At 38.2% G+C, this 12713-nt stretch overlaps 1 long non-coding RNA gene across 1 annotated transcript; it reads left to right on the top strand.

Moving 5' to 3' along the window:
- The first annotated feature begins 8743 nt into the window (after positions 1-8743).
- Positions 8744-9204, top strand: LOC141845839 (uncharacterized). Its single transcript, XR_012603302.1, has 3 exons — positions 8744-8862; positions 8941-9044; positions 9140-9204. It is a non-coding gene; the product is annotated as an uncharacterized LOC141845839 (long non-coding RNA).
- Positions 9205-12713: the final 3509 nt, after the last annotated feature.

The following is a 12713-nucleotide window of genomic DNA, read 5'->3' as shown; positions in this document are numbered from 1 at the left end:
GTACCGATGGAATCAAAATATCTTCATAATGGTATGATATTGTCCACTTTGGGCCTAAACCCTCATGACTTTGTTCTTGGGCTCTCCCCAAAAGGCCTCATACCAATGGAGATACTTTCCATCCTTTTAACCCCATGATCTTTTCCATGTACTTTAGATGTGGGACTATGTTTGCACCCTTGCAACCCAACACCTATCCTAATTAAAACCTAATTAGATCCATAATTGTAAGAATAGCTTTGAAACAGATCAAATCCAATAGGATTAGACCTAGCTCCAACCGGAACCAATAGATCAATCCCCTAACCCAAGAACAGATCAATTCCAATTGGATCAGATCTAGCTCAACCGATTGTAATAAATCTCAATCAGCCAAGAATCCCAATAGAGCAGTATCATTTCTTCCACAATTCAGTCCACAGTAAACTGAACAACCCGATTCAACACCTAAGAGTAATCACGATTCAAGAACATCTACAGAAAACCTATCAACCACAATCAATCCATTCATCCTCTTCTACCTTACTTCCATAGATCCGAAAAACAATCCAAGACCACCTTTAAACTTTGATCAGCCAAAAATTTCAACAGCATCAGCAAATTCCAAAAATCAAAAACTGATTAAGGCAATTGTTGGGATCGTTGCGTTTGCTAAAGGGGAGTGAATAGCAACTTTTTGCTCTTACCTGCAATATTGTTAGCGGAAGCACAAGACAAAAACAAAATCAAATTCAAACAATGCTAACCCTTTCGATTTATTTGGTATCCCACCTCTACGAGATGACTAATCTAAGGATCCACACACACCACACGAATGTTCCACTATGAAACTTTTCATTCTCAAAGTAACTTTGAAGGTGGAGAAAACTTTACAGTTTATCTCTTCCTCTTACAGATGTAAAGTGAAGGTTTGGGGGGAAGATTTTGTGAATAACAGGGCTTGAAGATCATGCAAGAATGAAAAAGTGCAAATACTTGCGTCTCTAATCTTCAATCTATCTTTTTATATTTTTCTCGATGTAAGTCGACTGCCTCAGGGATCAGTCGACTGGTGGGCTTCAATGGCTCTTGTAGATTGCGTTTAATTCTCCAGCTGTCATCCCAATGTTCAAATATCAGTCGATTGGCACTCATCCAGTCGACTGGTCAGTGTCTTTCACTCGACTAAATATTCTATGTGTTTTAGATCAAGACACTAGTCGACTGATGTGTACCTCAGTCGACTGGTGAAGCTGAAAATCACCTTTCAGCTTCCTTCTTCATCCCTTAACCTTAACTCACGCCTTCAAATATCTTCCACAAGTCTCATACCCTCCTTGGATGCTCTCGAGCCCACGACTCCTCATCCTTGCACTTGTATGAGATGTTTCTCTCAGCTTCGTCATGCTAAGTCTTCCTTTTGCCAAGAGATTTCACCTCCGGGACTTCACCATTTGCCAAGAGTTCAAATCTGGACTTCACACATGTTAGATCACCAGCATTACCTAACTTAAACTCATTTGATCAAACATTAAAATCCAATGATACTTGGGGCAAGACTGCACCAATAATCTCCCTCTTTTTAATGTTTGACAAAAACTTGTTTAAGTTAGGTCTTTAATATGATAAGATATAATTTCAGCAAAATAACCATAATCATGAAGCATGAAGCATAAGACGATAAGCATGGATAATAAAAGCATAAGAACAACATGTAAATTCTAACTTAAATCAAACCCATTTCTTCCCCTTTTTGAGAGACACCAAAAAGACCATATTGCCATAAGGAGGTAGAAACAAATAGGAGCTAAGGCAAATATCCAAGCAAGAGCTTCATCCCTATGTTATATGAAATTTGTTCTTTGAGGGACACACTCCCCCTAAAGCCCTACTTCCCCTATACCATGCACCAACAATGCCTTTTTAGAACCTAAAATACAAGTTTGATCAATTCTATAGACCATTATAATATAAAAATGCTCTCCAGAGCATTTTCAAAGAGTAGTAAGTCATAGGATACACAAATAGCCAAGATATGACTAAAACTACAGTTTTTCAGCCTTATCAGGTTTACCAGTCAACTGAATATGCTTCAGTCGACTGATATCTAATTCAGTCAACTGGTATCTGAAAATTAGAGTATTCAGAATTGAATTTTGAAAAAGTATAAGTAATTCAACGTACGACAAAAAATCATGAAATTTCGTACAGTCATTACTTACACTAGATACAATAGGAGAAAAATATTTTAAATTTTTTTGACCCATTAAGATAAGATTTTGATACAAAATTTGAAAAATCGTGAAACTCTTAATGGCACAAGAGCTTTGTATCAACATACTCAATGGACAAGGCTATCAATAGGTAGACATCACTAAGGCTTTCTTATAGAGTTATAGAGTATGTCTAAAAGGTAAGTTTGGGGTCATGATTGATATATGTTTCAAAATAACTTGTTAAACTACAAGAACTCCCCCTAGATCCATACACCATCCTTATTGAAAATAAACACGCATGCAACAGATAAACATATATCAAAAGAGAACGGATAAAAGAGAAATGACATGACATAAAAATATTGAAAAAGTCATACATAAAGTGACATCAGTAGATAAAATAAAATCCCATAAACCATAATCCTCACAAATATAGCAATGATGTTCGAGATACATAACATATCAAATCAAAATACAATCTCGACATCCTAACTCAACCAAGACAACTACTCATCATCAGCAGGAGGTGGAGGAGGAGAAGCCTGGTACGACAGGTACATGCTCCGCATCATGTCATACATCTTCTACTATCGTTGATCAGCTGCCGCCCAGTCCCGACGAAGGCCCTGGACCTCTTGATGGTAGCCTTGGACATTGAGATGGTAAGCCTGAACACCCTAATAATAGGTCTGAACCTACTAGTGATAGGTCTGAACCTCCTAGTAATATCCCTGCAGCTGCTGACCAAAATCCCGAAACCCCTGGTGCACCACCCCCTCTAGATGGGTGATCTTCTCATCCAAGTCACTGACAGGGGGTGCATCAAACGCAGGAGGGGGAGCAGCAGCAACAGTAACATCGGGTACATCGCCAGCCTCTTCCTCATCGGACTCAAAAAGCTACGCGTGCAGCATCACGTGTCCATACCATAACACCCTCATGAAACACTATCCTGGCCAACTTTAGGTGACGTAGGCCAAGCTGATCATAATCCTTATATAGATGATGTATGGCTCCTACAGTGACATCAACTCCTCTAGATGCAAAGAAGTATATAAGAATGTGACTAAATGGCATGTATAGTTTGCCCTGGGCTGGACCCAAAAAGTACACAACGGATGTAAATATATGAAGAGCAATATCAATATCAAGATGTTGCTCCAGGGTATACATCATAATGAGATGAGGTAGCTGTATCACGGACCAGCCTCGGGTGGCAATCGGAAGGATGCAGTCAAGAACAATCCTATACCAGACTTAGTGGGGTGCAGACATGTGAGTGGCTTTAAAGATGTTATGAAGTGAAGCCCTAAGAATGGCAAAATAATGGCGATGGATATGATCAATGGTAATATATGAAAACAAACCCGTTATGGGCCCAATAACATTAGAGAAGCAAATGGAAAGGTTCTCCGAAACCCGACACCGCAGAAATGACCTAAGAACCTCAGGGTTGAATTCAATGGGAATTTCTCCTACGGTAGACTCATATCTGCTCTCATCCCCACCGATGGGACGGAGGTTTACGTAAAACTCTTTGCATAAGTCAATGTTGACCGGATGCGTGCAACTGACTACGGACTCTAATTGATAATATGTAATAATCTCAAAAAGGTGAGGAGTCTTTTCTTGAAAATAAGCATGATTAAGATACTAACAATTCATGAGATGGAATTCGGTAGTCTCAAATTGATGTTGAGTAGCCGCAGAATGAAATTGCGGTACTCTCAATCCATGAAAAGGAGAAGGAGAGGGTTGTCGGGAAGAGCCCTCCCCCTGCCTACGAGAGGCGACACATTTTTGCCTAACTCTACATGTAATGAGACAAATGCATGAACAATGTGATGTAAAAATATGCAATAAAAGACAAAGTTAGCTACATAATTGCAAAATAATGAAAGGAATTGGAAGAGCTGAGTGAAAAATTGTTAACTTCGCTCCATGGATGTTTTAAAAAAAAGTATGAGATGAGCTAGCCCAAAGAACCACTTACAAACCCTAGGTTTGCAAGAAGAGGGTGGAGAAGAAGGTAGAAAAGCAAGAAATAGGGTTTCCAAATGCTAGAGATGGCCGGAGAACGCAAGAAGACAGAAAGGGCGACGAGATCGGTGGTAACCCTAGGGTTACCAGTCGACCCACATGCGACAGATTTATATATCAAAGTCGCCACCAGTCGACTGGTGTAAGTCGACTGAGTACCCATCAGTCGACTGCCTCATTTTGAAAAATCTCTCAGAGAAATTGGTCGAGTGAGAATCGGGTGAGAGTAGACTGGTATCTGTAACAGTCGACTGGTACCAAGTATCAGCTCTGTTCAACTTTCTGAAATGAATTTCAGAAATGCTCTATTAATTTCATAAAATTTAAAAAAAAATAAAATTTTGCAAGCAAGTTTGTTTCAACATTCTTTATCAAGGAAAAATATAGTTTTATGAAAAATAAAAGTATTTCACAAGTTTGACCTAAACTCAAAAGTTTGGCACAAACTTGCACATTTGTATAAATCTTAAGCCATGTTGTGAAACCTTTGATGTTGCAAGTGTATATCACTGTGAGTACAACATGGAAATGATTTTAAAATATTTAAAATGTTCAACTATAATCAATGAACAAGATATCCATGAATTAAACACTTGCTTTCCCTATAGTTGGTCTATGATAAATATATTGATACTTTTCATACCTCATCAAAATGCCATAAACATAAGTGAGATATGAGCATCATCCTTGCACCTCACATATTATTCAAATGAAGAAATACACAAGCAAGCCTCCCTATGGTCTTGTGAGATGTTCATAATTGATTTCTTGTTATGAAATCATGCAAGACTAAAGTCACTATTCTACAAAGTACATATCAAGTCCTCTCCTAATGGTGGTAAATTTTACTTCGGGTAGAGGTTTGGTAAAGATGTCGGTAAGATTTGACTTTGATTCAATATAATTTAGCTCAATGTCTCCTCTTGCCACATGATCTCTAATAAAATTGTGTTTAATTTTAATGTGCTTTGTCCTAGAATGATGTACTGAATTTTTGGTCAAATTAATGGTACTCATATTATCACATAATACTTGAACTTTGGAATAATGAAGCTCATAGTCCTTTAGGGTGTGCATCATCCATAGTAGTTGAGCTACACAACCTTCCAAAGTCACATACTCGGCTTCTGTAGTAGATAAAGCAACACATGATTGCTTCCTACTACTCCAACTCACTAGGGAGGATTCAAGAAATTGACATCCACCACTAGTACTCTTTCTATCTAATTTTTACCCCGCATAATCAGAATCTGTATACCCAATTAGGTCAAAATTTTAATTTCTAGGATACCAAAGACTTACATTGAGTGTCCTCTTGACATACCTTAAGATCCTTTTCACTACTGCGAGATGAGATTCTTTGACACAAGATTGGTATCTTGCACACATACCTACCGCAAAAAGTATATCCGACCTACTAGCGGTTAGATATAGCAAGCTACCAATCATACTCCTATATTATTTTGAATCTACCATTTTTCCCTCAATGTCACTATCTAATTTCACATTTATTCCTATAGGAGTAGAGGTTACTTTAGCATTTTCCAAATTAAATTTCTTTATAATTTCTTTAGCATATTTGGTTTGATAAATATGAGTTCCTTCATTAGTTTGTTTGACTTGTAGTCCTAAGAAGAAAGTCAACTCCCCAACTAAGCTCATCTCAAACTCATTTTCCATATATTTAATGAACTTATGAAGAAAGTCATCATTAATTGACCCAAAAATGATATCAATAACATAAATTTGGGCAACAAAAATGTCATTATCCTTAGATTTGATAAATAGAGTTGGATCAATTGTCCCTCTCCTAAAACCCTTTTGATGTATGACAAAAGGGAAAAGAAAACTTTAAGTTAGAAAAATTTTGTACCTCTCAATTTGGCATAAACCCCTAAGACCCTAGCCTAATTTAAAAGTATTATCAAACATAAAAATGGGGTGATTGTTGGCTCAATCTTCCTATAAGGTTTCGATAATTGACAATATACCTATGTCGATTAAGTTTGACCAATGGCTGATTTAAATATGACTAGATATTTAGAAGTGAGTAAAGTTTAGTTAGATCAAGGCTGACCGGATGACTAACAAAAAGAAGTCTAGTCAGGTCGAGGTTGATTGGATTACTAGCAAGGATAAAGTCTGGTCAAGTCAAAGTTAACTGGATGACTAATAGAAGTCCAAGAAGGTCAAGGGTGACCGGATGGTTGTCAAGGAAAAGATCAGGTATAGGTAATGGATGACCTGACGTTTGACAAATGGTAAGTCCAAGCAAGTCAAGGTAACCGAATGTTTGGCAAGGATAAGTCCAAGCAAGTTAAGGATGACCGAATGTTTGACAAGTGGAAATTTGAAGTAGGTCATGGGTGGTCAGATGTTTGGCAAAGAAGAATCTTAGAGGAGTGAACCCTAGATGGTGATAAACCTTAGAAGAGTGAATTCAAAGCAAAAGGTATGTCTAATAGGTCAGGTAGACTTATAGGATAAGACTTTTGTGTTTGTTTGTACTTGTATGCTTGTTCTATAGGAATCTGAAGCTGTGAGCAAGATAAAGAATAGATGAAGGCAAATGGACATAGTCAGACCAAATCTAGAGTGAACCAGACTTGACCCTAGTCTAACTGGATTCAAATTGGCTTGGTCGATTGAAAAAACTAGTCTGATCAATCGAATTGGGTTTGGTTGACCTAGTCTGGTCAATCGGATAAGTTGGTTGATCGAGTGTGAATCCAAACCTAAGTCGGTGATGTGGCCTGATTTGGTTGACCAAAAAATTTCTGGTAGACCGATAAACCTGATAACGATGAGATCGCATGGCTCAGTCTAGATCACAAAGACCTCGATCATGGGAATCAATTTTGACTAGGTTCGATTGATCGGATAAGATTTATCGGTAGATCAAATGTTGCCCATAAATGTCACGCCCCGAGAAGGCCGTCCGAAAATTTTCGACAACATCTCCCCAGTAACTATGACAATTCCCTAAATACATGCACAAATACACGGCCACAGGCGGCCAGAAATAGGACTACATGTCCAATAGACACATGCAACTACCAACAAATATAGAATAAGGCCCACACGACCACACAACAGCTAACACATGCATACTACTCAACATAATCAAATTTTACAAAACTGAAACATCGTACATCCAACAAAAACGAATAACCACAACGTAAATCTGACACGACTACTGTAATATGATAAATCCAACCAAGACTACAATTCAAACCACAAATACATGTCCTCGGAGTACAAAATATAACTGAAAGAAAACAACTATACTACTACCAACAACCTTTTGATGTGAGACAACAGTAGTCGACCGAAACTCCAAGCTCCAAGTAACCTATCTGCTACCTGGGGAGCAAACAAAATAATCCCCAGGGTCTGAGTAGTGAGCATTAGATGCTCAGTGGGTACAGAAGAATATAAGTGCATGAAAAGATAAATAGAAGAACAAACACTAATCAACAGGTAATAGGTATCAACAGGTAACAACAAACATGGTGATCAAGAATGGTATCTCAACGGAAATAATAAGGAAAGAATAGCACTACTCAACAGCTATGAGTATCAGTTACATGTGAGCATGTAAACAATGGAAGTCGAACATGGTATATCAACTGAACAATAAAGAAGAATAATACAAGACAACAGGTATATATATGATCATGTATGTAATGTCATACAAATACAACAATCATAGCAAACAAGTGCAACAGTCAAAAACATATGATTAAAATAAATTATATAGTAATCCTACCAACGAATGCATGGAAAACACGCAGCAACCAACGCAAACAAATGCAAGTCTCTGTCCGCACTCTGCATTCCCCAGTCACCCTCCCAGAGCACAGTGAACTGAGGGGCCAGACAAGACATACTGCATAGACTCTAACAACAAACCACCGTAATCTGGTGGGGAGCGGCAGTGTAATAGAAGGGCTATATAGCCAGTCCTGGTTGCACCCAACAATAGTGCAAGTAGGCTCTTTCCACTGAATCACACCACAACACGGTGTAGGGCCAGAGCCAACAAGAATAGCCAACAATGTTGTCCGCAACATCTACAACTATCATGAATGCATGATGATTGTTAAATACCTAAACTCTTAGGGTTTATTTGTAAATAAACTAAATGGGTTAAAGGCTAACGGTTAGGGTTTAGATCCATAACCCGTTAAGGAAAGATCCGATAAGAATGGGTTAAAGCTGCGATCTCCTTCTCAGACGCGCGATTTCATCCTCTGTTTACCTTCGGCGTTCCTCTGTTCTTCGTCTCCGACGCAAGCCTGCCGCGAAGCTGCGACGCCGGTGCCAATCGAGGTCGAAGAGGAGCCGGCGACTTGAAGTGGAGGCGGCTGGAGCTTGGATCTCGCCGAGAAGGGGGGCTGGTTTCGGGTGGCTTGCAGCGGCGACGGCGGCGAACCGAAGAAGAGGGAGAGATCCGGTGAGTTAAGCTGTAGATCTTTGGATTTCTAGGTTCGTGGGCTTTAGAACTAGGGTTTTGATTCGGATTTGCAGATCTTAGATCTTGATCGGCTTGCTTTCCACCGCTTGTAGCTGTGATCCGATCGGGGCTTGAGGAAGGTCCGGCAAATCGAGGAAGAAGAAGCCGACGGTAAGGAATCTAAGCTAGTCTTTCGATTTGAGATCAGTTCTTTGAGCTTAGATCTAGACTTCTTCTTGGATTCCAGAGCTTGAAACGAACTGCGGTTCGGATTGTGGGATTTCTTGGTTTCGGCCGCAAGCAAGAAAGGAAATCGAGGTTGTTTCTAGGGTTTGGAACGGCTTGTTGTAGAGGTAAGTTATCTTGCTTCTAATCTGGAATTTCCCATCTAACTGGATCTTGATTTGGTCAGCTGTTGAGTGATGTTGATGTGGGTAATGCTCTATAGGTAAATCGGGCTGAACTGAAGCTTGGTTGGAGTTTTGGTGTGTGGATTTCGATAGGGCTGATCAAACTGTGTTTGCTGCCAGAGCACGGTTAGCTGGTCCTAGAGGTAAGAAATCTAAGATGGTTATTGTTTCATTGTTTTGTTGAAGGATGTGATAGCTGTGGAAGTGGTCTATGGATTTGGGTAGTTTATTACTGTTGGTTAATTGTTGATTAAAGATGATTAAGTATCGAATGTAGGTTACTGTTGAATTTAAGCTGAACAGAAAAATAGATTAAGTTATCCTATGGTGATATGTTCTTGAGGGATTAAAACTGTTGAGTTGTGAGTTATTAATCTCCTATGGTTGGAGTTGTTTATGTTTTTGTTGGATTGATCAGACCTTAGGTTAGGTTTGGTGGGGTTGTTTTGAATTGGGTTTAATCCACTTAGGATTTAAATCTGATTAAAAACTAAGTATAGTTTTAGTATGATCTTGTTAGTTTAATTGCTATAATTAAGGGATATTATTTATCCTTTAATTTAATTTAACTTAATTTAATTTTAATTTAATTTTAATTTTAATTTAATTTTAATTTAATTTAATTTTATTTTAATTTAATTTTAATTTAATTTAATTTAATTTTATTTATTTAATTTTAATTTAATTTAATTTTAATTTTATTTTAATTTAATTTATTTTTATTTGACTTTCTCCTTGAGAAGTCCCATCTTCTCTTGGAGCGATTCAGCCAAGTCTTCGGACTTAGCTAGTTTCTTACTTAAACTACTTATTATTGAAAATAACTTTTCTTGACTTTTAAATTTTGAATTATTTGATGAAATTGAATTAATTTTTGAAATTATAAAATTATCTAAAGTTGAATCTTCAACTAAATCCTTATATTGGTTGAAAGAGTTAAAGACTTGTTCTAATTTTTCGTTTAAATCTAAATTAATTAAATTCAAATTATTAATAGTTGAATTGGTAACATTTGAATTAGTTAAATTATTATTTAATTCAGAATTTTTAATTAATTTATTAAGATTAGATAATTTTTCCCTATTTTTAGGATCTACATTTAAATTTTTCAATTTATTTAATTTAGAATTATTCCAATTTGAATTATTTAAATTATTATCTAACTTTTTTAAATTTGAATTATTCAAATTTGATTTAGTCAAATTATTTAAATTTTCTAATTTTGTCGAGTTTGACTTTTTCAAATTTGAATTAGATAAATCTATCTTATCTAGGTTTGAATTTTTCAGATTTGAATTATTCAAATTTGAATTAGTCAAATTTTTATTTAAATTTAAATTTTCTAATTTATCCAAGTGTGACTTTTTCAAATTTGAATTTGTCAAATTATCTAAATTTTCTAAATTAGAATTTCTTAACTTATCCAAATTTAATTTGTTCAAATTAATTTTTTTTAAATTTTCTAAATTTATAGAAAAATTATCTAATTTTATAGAAACACTAAATCTAGCATGATCATGCATCCTAGTGGTATTTTCGTAAATTAAATTACTTACCGGAATCGCTTCCCCTAATTCTGCTTTTTTCGTCGTCTTCCTCTCCGGGCACCGATTCTTGTAGTGGTCGCGTTTTTGGCACTTGAAACACTGGATGTGCTCTTTGTTTCTCCGGGCTCCTGGCATCGGTTGCTCCTTTGCCGCCGGTGGTGCCGTTCGAGTCTTTCGAGTAGGACACTTATTTTTAAAATGCCCTCTCTCTCTGCACTTAAAACATATTATATAATTTTTAAAATGAACTTTTAAACACATACCTTTCTCCCCCTCTATCTTTGCCGTCTTGCTCCCTTGGCGGTTAGTCCAATCAAGAGCGCACCGGCTCTGATACCAATTGTAGGATCGATGTACGCGCTAGAGGGGGTGAATAGCGCGTGTCACTTTTTTTATTTTCGTTCATTAATCTCGGTCGCCGATTTGGAAGTCCTGAGCGTCGCGCACTCCTCCTGGATCTTCTCCGATTGCGAGAACTTGGCTCCGTTCGCGTTCAGTAGCGGCTCTTGTCGGAAAGGCGGACATATCAATGTATTTTCAGCTGCTGGTCGAGGCCTCCTTATATACTGGTCCTGAGTCGACTCAGATGTCCATCTGAGTCGACTCCAGCTGATGTGGCAGATCAACTTTTATCGCTTCCGCCCGTTATCCTGTCTGAATCGACTTCAATTAACTTCTGAGTCGACTCCAGTTGATGTGGCATCAACTACGATAAGTCTTGACTCTGCGTCAGCCTGAGTCGACTCAAAACCTTATCTGAGTCGACTCCACTGCCGAGTTGACTCAAGTCTCTGGTTGAGTCGACTCAACTCAGGTTTGATTAGAGTTGACTTTGAGCTTGACTTTGAGTTGACTTTGCTTGCTTCACCTCTGCTTTTCCCTCTTGCTTCCAGCTCCTGGTTCCTACAAGACAAGCATACAAACAAGTAAACAAAACAACCTAAAGTCTTACCTAGTGGGTCTAACTTCATATTTCTATCGAAATCTTGGGTTAGTGTAACCCACTCCATTCTGGAGAATTCATGCCAACCAAGTCCTCCAGACTTGTTTGACTTGTGCTCGGCTCTGTCCTCGCCCCCCAGGATTTTTGTTGCGGTTCGGTTCTCTCTAACCAGCCCAGACTTCTGTTGCGACTCGGTCACCTAGACCAGCCCAGACTTCTGCTGCGACTCGGTCACCTAGACCAGTCCAGACTTCTGCTGCGACTCGGTCACCTAGACCAGCCTAGACTTCACCTGGTGCACTTGACTCTGCCAAGACTTCCGCTTGATCCTCCAAATCAGGACTTCCCTTTGCCTAGCCTACAACTAGGGTTTTCCCTTGCCCAGCTTCACTCACCAGGACTTTCCTTGCCCAATCGTCCAGATCAGGACTTCCACTGCCTAGTCTAACCGACTAGGTCTTCTTGCTCACTTCTACACATCCAAACATCAAGTCCTATTTGGATCAACTCTTGGTCAAACTGACCAGATTTAGGTGTATTGTCAAACATCGAAACTCTAGGCAAGATCTTAGTGCACCTTGCACCAACATGCTCCTTGTCCTTTGTCTTGTTCTTCTTTTGTATATTTCCACTGCAATGACTAACTTTGTAGAAAGAATGAACGAATGATAAAAATGAGAAAGAGGCAATTGATATTAATTCACTCCCCTTTATCGATTCCCTAGATCCTGCACATGGTTGGTTTATATTGAATTACAACTTTTGATGTTGTGAACATGTATGGGTGAGAGGCTCTATCTCACATGCGCACCCACATCTAGATTGCACTAAATCTAGTTGACTCATTTGTGAGCGCGACCTATGCACATTGAATGTTGGATCAATTGGGGCAAAAATTATCCAAGTAGATCAGCCAACGTTTTACCACATGGACTATTTAATTTTTCCTGTCTGTTCAAGTGTGTGACGGACACATTAATGGTTAACCTAAAATGGTTAAAATGATGTTAAGGATTGACCTGTAACTACCTTGACGGTAACTAGTAACCATTGATGGCCAACTACTGGTGTTTCAAGTCAATGCTACCAAGGTTCGAAGCCTATAAAAGAAGGCTCCTACCT

The sequence above is a fragment of the Curcuma longa genome, chromosome 15, assembly GCF_044706935.1.
Source record: "Curcuma longa cultivar G26 ecotype Majalengka, Jawa Barat chromosome 15, ITB_CL_G26_1.1, whole genome shotgun sequence".
Classification (NCBI taxonomy): Eukaryota; Viridiplantae; Streptophyta; class Magnoliopsida; order Zingiberales; family Zingiberaceae; genus Curcuma; species Curcuma longa.
Note: the sequence above shows the minus strand (reverse complement) of the source record. Positions and strands in the feature narration are given on the sequence as shown.